Genomic DNA, 14,403 nt, shown 5'->3' on the forward strand with positions numbered 1-14,403 from the left:
TACACCACTGTTCAGTCACTTTAACAAAATGCAGGATTCACTTTCCCTTGCTTTCACTCGGCATCCCTCGTGGGTTTCATTATAGCCTTCAAATCACAATGTGGGATTCGCTCCCCTTGCCTCTCTCTTGGCATCCCTCCGCTGGGTTCACACTGTCCTTTACAACTTCATAACAATGCAGGATTCACTCCCCTCTCTCTCTCTTGGCATCACTCCATCGGGTTCACACTTGCCTGGGCAACTTTATCGCAATGCGTTACTCTACAATTGTTCTCTTTGTTTCCCACTTGTCAAAGACTTTTGATTGTACAAAGATTTTGCTTGCACCTTCGTATGACCACTTTGACTTTGGCTGGTCTCTCCTAAGGCCTTCTGGTGTTTGCAGTCTATCCAAATATCTTACTTTCAATCTAACAGTTTCACTCTGAGTTGCAGAGCCTTTCGAGAAGGTAATATTCTATACCGGACCACTCTGTTATTCTTAGCATATGTCAGTCTTCAACAAATTTCTAATGTTGCAGGCTTCCCTCGCGGTTGTCCATGACACACGCAGCCTCTGCATTTATTGTTCTGGTTACAATATATTTTTGCTCGTGGTTTCACAAAAACCTGCAAGCCTCATCACAAGCTTTGGTATCTTTCACGCGATAATGCCAACCGGTTTCACAGTACACTCACCGGTAGCGCTCGATACCTTTCGCCCAGCGTTTCATTGAAGCAAAGGCAACCAGCACAGCACAGCTTTCCTTCTCCCAACTCCGTTGTTCACCCAAAGAAGGGACCGCGTTCACCTTGTGCATTAGCAGGGAGATTTCCTTTGAAAGGTCTGCACGACCTTCACTCTGCAGCTGGCCGGACCATGGCCCTTCTCTCGCCTCTTGGTCCTTTCTGCTCTGCTTCCACGATCGCTCCAATTTCACGGGATCTGTTCTACTGCTGCTTTGCTGGTTCTGGTCGCCTTGCTCGCCTTTCTTGCCTTGCCTCTCAGGTGCTGTCATGCTCCGCCTTTTATTCCAGTGGGGAAAGGGAACAAGATTCAGGTGCGACACATAAGGATTAAGTGCCCGGCTCTGCCTGACCCTGATATTGGGACATGTCAAACGGACTGGTTGTGTGTGAGTCTGTCTATCTCTGAAGCGCTTTGTCCATGCAGCAGAGTGTGTTTAAAAAAGGGGGGAGCGGATAAGGTTCCTAGATAGTATATAGAATGAGGGTGCCCTACAGGGAAATAGGTGTAGGGATACCACGTCTCTCTGCCAGGTGCCCAACTCCCACACCCCAGGGTCCCCCCATCTAGGTGATACTCCAGCACTGGTCCACCCCTGTGGTCTGGATCCAGTGGCGATAGCCATGCCCCGGCCACCTGGATGACAGATTCCAAGGGACTAGTCGGTGAGACACCCTTTGGTTTCAGCAAAAGGAAGAAGAGGCTCCAGGATGGTGAACTGAATATCCCTATGGAGGAGGTAACCGAAAATAAGAAATAATGAGTCATTAAAAATGCAAAGTGGGCACTGAAAATAACAAAAAAGGTATTTGAGCTAGGATCCAGTCCAAAATAAATTCAGAACATGGCAAACTCTGACACCACATTGTTTATACCAAACTGATCTACCAGGAAAATAAGGACTGGGGATTACCATCCATATAGCAGTCTAACACTGAATGTTCCATACTGAAAAGTAATAGCTGCGTCGATGAGCACAAAAGAGTGGGCTCAGGTACTAGACTCTGTGAACAATACCACTACATTGAAGGCTCTCAGGGAGCAACAACAATATAAATAAAACCTGCAAATCTTTAAGTTTGAACAATTTAATCTTTTACAAACCATCTCTGATGAACTGTTTAATGAGGACAATTGAACACAAATCAATGCATTTATTATGAAGCTGATTTTCACTGGTGAGGCCCAACAAGGCCGAAACACGTGTCTGGGTTTTCTGGCACCTTTCTTCAGAGGAGAATTGCCTAGAATTTTGGTGCTGGATTGTCCTTGTGGGTGGGACCTGATTGATATGTAAATGGAATTTCTCCTCTGTGAAAGGTACGGTGAGCTAAAGTGTGGTTGCAGGACCTCTTGAGTGGGAACCTTGCCAGAGAACATGTTATTTCAGTGTTCCTTCTCAGTAGACGGGCTCCCACACCTTTGCTAATTTTATAATATGTGGGATTAACCCTAAATTACCCAGCGTAATCCAGATGTGGATGCCTTGCTCTCTGTGCTTAGAGGCACAGCTTCAGGGCTGTCCATTGTCAGACTATTCAGTTTTGATAGTGTTAAATGTAACCTGAGCTTGGTTTGTCCGTGAGCCATTGACATGAATCTTTGATTTTCTCATCTTCTATGTCATAGATAAACATTAAATGGGGATGTGTTAATGTTTGGTAGGAGAGTTTGCATTTATTTTAATAATGATATTGTAGTTACAGTTTTTCAGCACCCTTTCAAAAACACAACAGCTCTGAAATTCTACCCTTCAAAAATACCAGTAAATGTTAGTACAACCCAATTGATTGTCCTTTCACTCTACATCTACAAATATAGTTAGCCCAATTAATGTTTTGGAACACTCAGCGGGAAATGCTAGCACATTGCATTTATTCCATGTAATGCACGGCAGAGAGTGTACCTACCAATATAGAGAACTGCACACTCTGTTCCCCGGGGGTGAGCTCACATTCCTTTACACAATATCAACAAGTTATGTTTTCATTCCCACATGAATGAATACATTTTTGTAATAGTTCACAGTGTATGTATAAATATTTCTTTCCGTCTAACACTACTGAGATCTTTTCACAATATATTTAATTAAAGTCACCCTAATTGGTAGACTTGCCTGAGGAAGAGACCCATATGGTCTTGAATGCTAGCTGAGCAGAAATATGGAGTTGATGATTAAAGTATGAATTGCTGCAAGAGCCTCTGTTCCCTTTTACTTTTAAATACATGTTTTTGAAAAAACAACCTAATCTAATTGATAGAGTCCTTCACATGTATGGACCTACACTAAGCAGACACATGTAACTTAACAGGAAAATCTGATCTGTTATAAAAGTGTGAGTTATGATATGATATGATATGATATGTCATTTATAATGCACCTGTACACATTTGTTTCTAAGAGCGACAAGGCAAGGAAGGGAAGACAGAGGGAGGACAAGACAAACAATCTTACTAGGCCTTGTGTCATTCAGATCGTGCAAGTGCGAGAACGAGATGTGCAAGGGGAAACAGAGGGGTGAAGTGTAAAGGAGAGGGGAGGGGAAACAGGGCAGCAATGCTCTGAGTAAGTGCAGCCATGGCAGCGCCGCTCTGTGTAGTGCAAGGAGAACAAGGGACTGTAGGTTTACAGTTAAAGCACCTAAGTGTGTGCTAGGCCGGAGGGAGTCCAGGGGTGAAGGATTAAAAAAAGAGCGTGGTACCCAGTGAGACTCTGAGGTTAGCCAAGCAACCAGTCAGGACAGCAGGCAGGTAGATCAGCGGGGGACAGAGAGAAAGCAGAGGAGAAGAGGAAAGTGTTGAGCCACTTCCAGAACTTCAGGTGGTCCGGTTCGAGATTGAGAGGGGCAGGGCGGCCATTACAGAAGGAGGCACCTGCAGAGGACATAGATCTACCCCAACTCTCTACCTGGAGAAGCGTCCGACCCTTAGAGAGTTGGAGGTAGCTGAGTGAAAGGCTCGAGAAGGAAGGTATTTTGGAAGAGAGCGCTGGATGTAGTGCAAGCCCCTGCCCCAGAAAGCCTTGTGGACAATGCAAAGGGTCTGTGTTTTTGATGGCGCCTGCTCCCACATTAATTGTTTATTTGCAAGGGTTTCTCTGGTATTGCTGGCATTTATATATTCAGTGGCAATGTTTGTTTTAGCCACAGCAGTACTTCACACAACAGTGCTGTTTCGGGGAAAATATTGCTAACCATGGTCATACATGGTTTTAATTTTAAACCAAAGATGTTTCACATTATCCGCAGGTAAAATGAACAAGGACTAAAAAACATGCCAGGCCACCCATATGATCTTGGCCATTAATGGTTATTAATGGTTATTCAAACTCTTCAGGATCCGGGCGGGACAAGCATTCTTGCCCGTGGCATGGACATTGTTAGGCCATAGTTATCCATGGTCTGTGACTGAGCCTTTTAACGTGTGTGTTTTTCAATGGCTAACCATGGCAAATTCAGGGACTTACCATGTTTTCCATTATTATTTGTATTATTATTATTATTATCATCTTTAGGGTATTTTTTAGCGCAGGTCCAGTTTACGGAAAAACAGAGCACTTTATAAGTCATGGGGGAAGTACAAAGAGAATGAAGCAGAGATACAAGGGAGAGGGGACCTAACAACGTGGGTCACGGAGAACGGACAATAGTCGGCATGGGATGTATAGGCAACCAGGTTAGGAAACAGCAGAGAGCAATTCATCCAGTCTCAGGAGAGTAAGACAGAGGAGCGTGTGTGGACCTGGGTGTCAGAACAGAGCCATACCTTGAAGAGGAGGGTCTTGAACACGTTCCTTAAATGTAGAATTGAGGAGGAGAGTCTGATGTAGACATGTTCCAGAGTCTGGGGTATAGGCAGAGAAGGCCTGTCTTCTTTCATTCTTGCACCAGCAGAGTTCAAGTATGTACATGCACCATACATATGGGCACTTGCGATGTAATGCATTGTGCTGATGGTAAGGTGCCTTGGAACTATTGTTGCTGGCAACTGATTCGCACTTCATGAATTAACTACTTCTACTACTACATGTCCTTCCTTCTGATTGCACGTAGGCCTCCAGAGATGCCAAGCTTCTCAGCGAGGTTACGTAGGGACCTTAGGGTGCAGGTTTTGTTGATGATGCAGCAGGATTTGAAGGTGCTACGTGCTTGCAGCAGGAGCCAGCGCAGTTTAATGAAGGTCGAGGAAATGTGATCGAATTTGAGAGATCCTTTGAGTCATGTAATAATATGTAGAACACATCTTTGCCGTGCCATGGTGGTCACCAGAAGTCTTCCAGAAGAGGTTTGCCACCATGCAGGTGGGAGAGCATCAGGGCTTGGACAGCAGAACTGGAATTGTTTACTGGGATGAAGGGCTTCATTTTACCAGTGACTTTGTCCTTGTTTGAGCATGCTAAAACTATGGTTTGTTCATGAATATAAAACAGGGTGCTCTGCAGTTTGGTGTATGCACCTTTCCAACAGGAACACATGTATTGCAGGTGTGTAACCCTCATGGCTTTGTTGCACTTGGAGGCCATGGTGTCATTTCCTTTTCACAGAAAAACACTGCGCTGATATTTTGAAATATATGTAACACGTTAAGGGACTTTTGTGTCCTGTGTGTGTGTTGATGAAAGCACAGCAACATCACTGAGACTGAGACGCTGTGATGTAGACTTAGTTAGACCATTCTTTGCAGACATATGGCTTCAATGTATACCACTCGGACTTCCCACCTGACTCTCATATATATGTTGCGGCAGATGAAAGAGCTTGTTAGCCTATCCCCCCACTCCCCAGATCTGGTGGAAAAATGTACACTTCACCAACAGGGCATAACCTCAATTGCCAGTGTGCTCATTGCTGCTGTCCCACAGCATACAGATCAGAAGAAGGAAGCATAACAAACTACCAACTGTGCGCTACTCCCCAGGTGCACAGCAAACACCAATAAGCAACATGCTTCAAGAGCAATGAAAGCCACTCCTATGCTTGAGCACTCAATGCCACGGGCGCAAAAACAAGACACCCTTCTTCTGAATCTGCCCATTAGTACAATGGGCAACTTGGATATGAGCGTAGCAGGTGCAGCTGCTTCCATCCATGATGCATTTCAGAAAATCCCTAATCTGGTGTGCCTATTAGACCACTGTGCCACTCACTACACCATTCAGATGCTGGTGACATGGCATATGACCACTGGTTTTTTATTGTTTTTATTTAATGCATATAGTTATAAACAACAAACCTTTTGCACAATACAATACAAAATATAAAATACATAGCATAAAATAAAGGTAGTGTTATTTTATAAAATCACAAATAAAAGACTCGCCTGAGAGTGCATTACATAATACAATTCATGCGTAAATATCTCAATTTCACTAAAAAGAGAGATACAATATTAGGATGTATTAAGCACAGCAATGGGACTGGTTAGTTCTTGAAGAATCTCTTTCTGTAGATAATATGCTGCAGCTGAAATCACAATGGACTGGGCTCCATAGATTGTGCTGCAAAACTGATCTGATTGTATAAAATCATGCTTAATACTCCGACTGCTATAGCTCTTTGTATATAAGGATTATAACCTGGGACACTGACCACTGTAGGATTCAGCAATAAATGACTCATTAGTAGTACACAAGTGGTTGCTGGGCTCTCAGAGGTGTGTGGATTTCTGGAGGTTGCTGAAACATAGCTGCTATGCAACAGGACTGTGACACTGATATCACTTGCGAAGGATTTGTGTTTAGAGGACGGAGCCCCAAACCTCTCACAGTGTTGACAGCAACAAAAGGAAGCCGTGTAAAGAGCTTAGACTTGCAGAAGTGGTGAGTGAAACTTGAAGCCTCAGTTCGAGAACTGGCTCAACACAGGAGACAGGGACAGAGCTCTGCGGAAAACTGATAACATGACAACACCAGAACAAAATACCAGCCCACAATTAAGGGGACGCAATCGAAGCACAGATTGCCAACATTTAAATGGAATGGCAAACGAGCTGTCCGTCTGAAGATGCGAACACAATGGTCTAAGAAATATAAAGGAAAACACGGCCTGGATTATCATGGTGTATTAAGACATCAAACAGGAACCGGACTCTCGTATGAAGGCAAACAGTATTGTATTTGCCTGGATTCACAGATTGCCCGGATTCTGGAAACGGGGCTGGAAAGCAGAGGATGGGGATGGAAGACACAGTGGTAATTGATAGCAGGTAAAGAGTGAGACAGAGGCCGGCCCCGCCCTGAGAGCTAAGCTCTGTGTCTGCAGGTGGCAGGCCACCCTCGCTGACAAGAAGTGTGTTGAGACAGAGAGAACTCAAGGTGACGATGGGAAAACCATCAAAATGGAGGAGCAACCCTGATAACCGGGGCAGGGACCTCCCTCCTCTTCTCTCTCTCCCCTCCCCCTTCCTGGGGTAGGGAGAAAGGTCTTAATTCAAATGAGCGCCAAAGCGCTCGGAAAGAACGCAAAGGGCAAACAAAAGGAAGGGGCGGGTCAAGCCCCATATAAGCGGTGGGCGTCCTGCTCGAAGGGACTTGCAGTTTTTCAACGGCAGGATGCCCGCCGCCGAAGAAAATGATTTTGTTTCCCACCCTTCAGGAGGAACAACTACGGCGAGGCCTGGCCGTTGCCATCGCAGGATGGCAAGGCAGTGTTTTGGCTTCCAGTGATAAGAGACAGACTCTGAATGAGCCATTGCTAAGCTTAAAGGGTCTTCGCTCGTTCGGGCCAGAGCCTCCTGGGAGCCTAAACGACTAGGGCGTCTGGTGGAAGCAATGAGGGCTCAGCTTCCCCCCAACAACCAACGCTCTCTCAGCCCAGAAACACCTGCAGGACGAGGCGGGTCTCAGACACGAAGGGCTTGGGGAGTTGTGCCTATTATAGACTCTGGAATAAAGGGCAAAGCAGGTTTTGGATACGGCGCAGTCGCTGCACCTTTGGAGCTATTTTCACTATTGTTTGCTGTGTTTATTATGTGTGAAAATAAATATGTGGCCTTTTTATGCCAAAAAAAATGAAAACATGTCTCATTCTGCACCTTACTGGAGGGCAAAGGAAGGGGCATAAGCGAAGGAGCAAAGGTGATGTAAGTTGGCGTAACAAATGGACAAATGCCCAGGTAATGCCGAAGGCATATTTGACCCCTGTCACTGCCAGCTTGAATATGCATGTGGAGTTACCCCCGTTGACCATCAATCAGAAAACATATACAGTTTAGAGAATAGTACTATGGGGTTGAGTCAACAAAGGGATAGATGCAGGGAGCTTCGGCTGCCGCCGGGACACTAACGTCCACTCTACTCTGTTAACCCATTGGAAAATGCTGCTACTGTTCTCAGCATTCACAGGGTCACATTTCATGTGGACATGGTACATAGAAATGTATGCATTGTCAGGCATTCAGTGTGGGTTTAAGCACACATCATGTAACATGGTGTTCCATTACCCCCCCACTGCACATACCAATATGATACTGCCAGTGTGGCACTCAGTTAGTGTCAATAATTAGAAACCCTGGACTTGTAGGAATCAGCGGCTGTATGTTAACCTGAACAATGTTGTGTTCTGTCAGTGTGGCACGTTGAGCGTATGTTCATTGACTCATTCCTTTTGTTGGATTGCGTTGGATTTTGTCAAAACGTACTGTCACCTTTTTCCTCGTTCTTTGGCCCACTTCTTTCATGCTTCACAAAGCCATTTGCCAGGTTTGTAATCGTCTTTGCAGCAACATGAAATTTTGCAAAAGTTTCACACTTTTGACCGCACCCACAGTCGCCATGCCACCGGGAACTTATTAGAAAAGTTGGAGCACTGCACACACACACACTAGTATTCTTTGATATAATTCAACTCGGCGCCAGTTCAGCAGTGAATCAGTCACTTCTATTCTCGGCAGGATTGCTCAGGTGCAACGCGCTTGCCTAGGAAGCAAGATAACGCTGGCCCACACGGGTTCAATTCCCAGGTTCGCACTAAGAAACGACTCGATATTGAAGCGCGTTATAAATAATAATTTGTGATATAATTATTCTCTTTAACTAATACATGGATATGAAGTGCTGTGCCTAGAGCTGGGCTAACATATTCGTATAAACTCTGAACCACATTTTGGATGATTCAGAGTTCACTGTATCACTGAACATTTGGGGCTGATTCAAGTCAATGGCCCTCATTACAAGCTTGCCGGTCCAGAAACAACGGTGCCGGTAAGATTACCGGCACCGTTGTTTCCAGATTGGCAAGCTACGAGTCTGCAGGCGGCTGCCGTTCCGCCTGGCAGGCGGAACGGCACCCGCCCGCAGACTTTCACGGAAGCACCAGCACTGTTATTAACAGTGTCGGTGCTTCCGTGGTCCCCTCTCCCCTATGGTCCTATGGGACTCTGTGGGAATGCAGATCAACATTTTACTGGCGCCTGCTTTACCGGACTGTCGGGGTTGTAATGCCCCGGTGTTTCAGGCGGTGTCCAGTCAACTCGTCGAAAAAAAACTGGTCGACTGCAATTTGGTCGACGCAATTTGGTCGAAAACCATTTCGTCGAAAAACATTTTTTATTTATATATTTATTTTTTGGGTTTTCGTTTTGTTAAAAAATGGGTTTTTAGAGAAAAAAAGGGGGTTGGGGGGGGACCCCCCCAAAAAAAAAAAAAAAAAAGGGTTAAAATAGAAAAAAAAAAAATTGGACGAAATGGTTTTCGACCAATTTGATTCGACCATTTGTCTGGTCGACCAATTTTTTTCGACGAATTGACTGGCAACCGTTTCAGGCAAGTCAGGAGCCAGTAAATCATTACGGGTCCGGCGGCTACCTGCCGGTTTTACCTGCAGGGTTGCCGCCGAACCCGTAATGAAGCAGGGTTACCGCCAGACCCATAATGAGGGCCAATGAGAGAAAGGGCCCTATTATGCTCCATTGTCCTGCTAGGGGACAAGTTAGAGGGGCCCAGCAGATCAATGGAGAGTGTTTATGAAGCATAAACACACTAAGAATAATGAAGTAGCTATTATTTGTGTTAAAGCATGAGTGGCACTTGTCTTAGAAATAATCGTTGCTAGGGGACAAGTTAGAGGGGCCCAGCAGATCAATGGAGAGTGTTTATGAAGCATAAACACACTAAGAATAATGAAGTAGCTATTATTTGTGTTAAAGCATGAGTGGCACTTGTCTTAGAAATAATCGTTGCTATTATTACCACATGGCCCACCCATTTTATGATTATTATTCTTTTCCTAGTTTTAGCACCCCTCCACAGTAACAGAAATAGTACAAACAATAATTCTAGAAATAGTATTTTGACACATTTTGTTACAGGTGTGGGTGGGCTCCTGGTCCCACTGCTAGTTTATAGTTGTCACCTGCTTACGCAATTGGAGCGTGTGGAGTAGATGGAAGATCCTCCATTGAAACAGCCATCATGTTTCTTCAGTACATGATGACCCTTTCCAGTCTTTCTGCTCCACTCCAGGTTCATAAGGAGGCCACGCCCACTTATCACGGCATTGCAACCGTTGTGTATTCTTCCCCACTGGTTTGCATGCTGTGAGTTTGCTTCCTGCTATCCCTCTCTATCCTTCTTCCCTTGGTGCCCCTGCGCCTCTCGTTTCTGGTTTGCACAGCACTTCTGTGCTTTATATCCCAGTTCACTTTGCGCCCCCACCGCGTAGCACGCAGTGGTCTGATGCACATTCCCGGCTCCTGCTTCATCGCTGGACGTGGGTCACCTTTTCCTCCCACGGCTCCTCCGCACAGACTACTGCTGCCTTCCCCCTCCGGCTCTCTTCCATATGGGGCTCCTTGGTTCGCCCCGCGGCTCGCCTGCTTCTCACCTTTCTGCAGCCGCTTCAATATCCACTGCAGCTCTACATACAGAGAGCTCATTGCAGCTCCTCCACTTACATTGGATTGCAGCCAACAATCCTTTCTCGAGTTCTATCACTCTGCCCAGCTGCAGTTTCTTCCAGACTTCTCTTTCTCCACTCACACTGAGACCTTACATATACTGTTACTTCTGCTTCTTTCTACTTACCTTCGCATTGGAGTGCCTCGGTTCCAGAGGCCTACCACTACCTACGAAATACACGAAAGCTGAAGTCCTGCAGTTGCCATCAAGAGGGTTTTTTGATGCCTGTGGCGTTTTCCCTTCACCTTTGGCGGCTCCTGGGAGGTCGGCCTCTTGCCTAGGCTGTGCCTCCAGCGGGCATAGTGGCTAACTCCCGGTGTCGGCCTTTTCTCTACAAGTAGAGAAAGAATTCGAAGAAGAAGGGGTCCACTATTCCCTCGGATGAAGAGGAGAGCTTTCTACTGAAGAAGACTCAGGTGAGGAGGGGGTTCCAGCTAAGAACAGTGACAATAGTAGGATCGTTTATAGTGGGATTCAGGCACCCGAGCTCCCAGGAATGTTCTTCGGTCCTGCAGATCTTGCATGGGATGACCTTTGAATATTTGTTTGCAACTTGACTTGGAGTTCTCCCAGAACTAGCTTTGCCTACTAGATAGATATGTAGTATTGACTTTCCTATATGAATATGTACAAGGTGCCATATTTTGTCACGCTGACTTTCAGCAAGTTAGTAGCTGCATACTTTTACAAGTTCTCCAGGCAAGGATAGATGCAAAAACCTGAGAGTTCCATCTCATCTGGAGGATCCTGCCTATCCCTTCATGTGGGTCATACAATGAGTATCATTGAAGTGGAGAATAGAAGCACTTGCTGTTGACAGCATTTTGAGATGTCAAGAATGTTGTAGGGTTCACCAGCCACTCGCTGTTTTCATGATGCAGTGCACTCTGGAACCCTCCAAAGCACAGTCCTAAACATCCGAAAGTGTTGACACCGTGATTGGCTTGGATAGGGGGAGAAATCATATTATGCTCAGTGGAAATCAAGAAAGAGCACATTTTTCAGCCTGCGTAATGTGTGGGACAGCCAAATCCATACCATTATTTATGCGTTGACAAGGATCAATTCTAATAAATCTTCTCTTGTAATGTAGTTTGGCCCTATGCCTTTGACCTACAGATGACAATTGTTTGCAGGCTTGCAGGCTGCAGGGCTACAGTAAGGTCTCGCAATGCTTTGCTTAGGATGCTAAAAGCAATTGTGGGATACGAGACAGCTCACGATTGCAAAATGATATTTAGGAGACAATGTCAAGTCACATTATAGATGCCGTCCTACTGATAGCTCAAGTGAGCCTCAGAGCAAGCACAGGATCAGAGGGACTGGACAACAGATCATTCCAACTGTAAGAAAGACCACTGTTAGAATTTCCCATGTACACTAGTATAGCCTTTAATAACAAGAGGTTTGCAAGGGATATTGCCCATTTGATTATCACCTCCAGGGACAGGGCTCTGCGTGTGCAGCATGTGCTTCTGCACTTGGCCCTGCGCCTGCTAGGGCCCCGCAACGAGGGTGCCCTTGACTCACTCTTTTTGCAGGCTGCAGCGTGGGCCGTGTGCTCAGAGTACTTGCTGCAGTGCTGGGGAAGCTTGCAGGTGTTGTGGAATATCTTTTTCAAATGCTGCTGTTCTACCTCCTCGAGGCTTATTGTTTGTCCTGTGAAGCAATGTGTGACATTTCAACCTCCTGCTGCGACTCTGGAGAGCCAAATAACCCCCTCCCAGTGGCCCAATAGGCGTTGCTGGCCTTGTAAGCACTGCTGATCACTGTTTCTTAAAGCAGAGCATTTAAAGCGAGTGATGATCTATTTAAGAGACCCTTGTTTTGGACAACACGTTCTTAACATGTTAAGAAGTGCAAAGGGGCAGTTGTGTTCTGAAAGCACATGCAAAGCACCAATTAGCTGCATACAATCTGTGCACTCCTGCAGCACATGTTACGTTCTGAGTTTTTTAAATCAGAGTGCAGACTCCTAAAATCACAGAATGCTTTAAGAACACCAAATGCCTACAAAATAGGGAATGTAAAGTCGTTTTATTTGTTAGCACCTGCATTCATATGCATCCATGTTTAGGCAATAGAAATCGTGATATCGGGTTATTACTTGCATGTCAGGGGAGTGATTGGCAGGGTGGGTGGGACAGGAGGCAGCTCATTCTCAGAGCAATCCTTAAGTGTGTGGTTTCAGTTGTGAAGAAGAACTAGCTGCTTCTAACACAGCATCACCAGAATATAATAGAATATAAATAGACTGTGACAGCACCTCAACTAGCAAGAGCACATGTTGGGGTGATCATCCTCTCCAACCAACAGTGCAGGCCACTCCCCCTTCCAACCCTTCAGGATAACATGCTGTTGGCAATGTGGGCAAACCAGTTAGGCGTTCACCCACCAATCCCGTAATCCCCAACTGGGGAAAACAAATAGAAGTTACTAGCAGCACCATTTACATTATTGAAACTTGACAATAGGTGAGATATATATGTATACCTATATATTACAGGGCCTGCAGTAGCGGCCCTGTAGTTATGGTTAAGTTGCTGAACCTATATGAAGAACACTTTTGGGCAGCTTATAACTTTGCCCCCCCAAATTAATCCTCACGAAACTTTGCAAACAAAATATATGGGCCGTCAGATCAATTCTGCGAAGTTTGGTTAGGTTTCGTCAAGTGGGGGGCAAAGTTATCAGGGGTCTCAAAATGTGTGGTTTTTGCCATAGACGCAATGGAAAAGAAATTTGCTCATGTCTACAGCCCAAACCGCTGGACGGACTTTCACCAGATTTGTGTCAGGAGGCACGGCTTGGTCCTGATAATATGCTTTTGTAAAGTTGGTGTAAATCCATCCAGTATTTATTTTTTTAAATGACCAAAAAGTAGGCCGAAAATAAATTAGTGATATGTGGTTTCAGTCTGCAAACAGACTACCTGCTTCAGTCCACGGACAGGTGCCCGACTGGCCGAGGGGTGGGCGTGATGTCCGTGGACACAAGACGCAGTCATTGATTGGATGGTGAAGAGAGTGAGGCGCGTCAGATTTTTTGAGATGCCCGCCATGTTGATTCTGCGGATATTTGCCGGTGTCCTCGTGGTACAAACATATTAAGAAACACAACATTGCACCTGTCAAATTAATGAACCAATATCTGGGGAGGTGAGAGGTGATGAGGATGGGATTGTATATGGCCTTTAATAGTCCAGAAATGGTCATGTTTTCTCTCTGATGTCCGTGAACATGTTGTGGATATAATTTAGATTGCAGGGGGGTTGGGGTGAGTTTCATTAGCTCACGGTGTACGATACCTACTTGGTCTGCAGTTAATTGTGTTGTGGTCAGTGGCTAGATTCTGGGGGCATGGCTGCAAGCCATGCCCCCCTAGAATATGTGCACTGGGCACAATAACTACAGTAATAGTATGTGTATTGTAATTATAGGTAATGTAGTAGGAGTAATTCTAGAATTATCATAGTAGCAATATGTGTAAAGTAATTGTTCGCAATGTAGTGAGAGTATACATTTTTTGTAATATGAGGTATTATGAAATTGAGTCCCTGGGGAAAAAAAACAGTACTAGATAAAAAAAAAAGGAAAAATACAAATATTACAAATAGTTGAAGGTAAACAGTTGTGAGACACTTTTTTAAGTGGGCTACACTTTCAAACATATAAGCGTATTGTTACATAGTGGTGTGCAATAACACATGCATTGGTCTATGGCAATCACGTTACCCTAACATACCCCCCCCCTGTCTAGTTTAAATGGCAGTTGGCAGCTG

This window comes from Ambystoma mexicanum, chromosome 8 (assembly GCF_040938575.1).
Source record: "Ambystoma mexicanum isolate Mex_15411 chromosome 8, UKY_AmexF1_1, whole genome shotgun sequence".
In the NCBI taxonomy this organism is placed as follows: Eukaryota; Metazoa; Chordata; class Amphibia; order Caudata; family Ambystomatidae; genus Ambystoma; species Ambystoma mexicanum.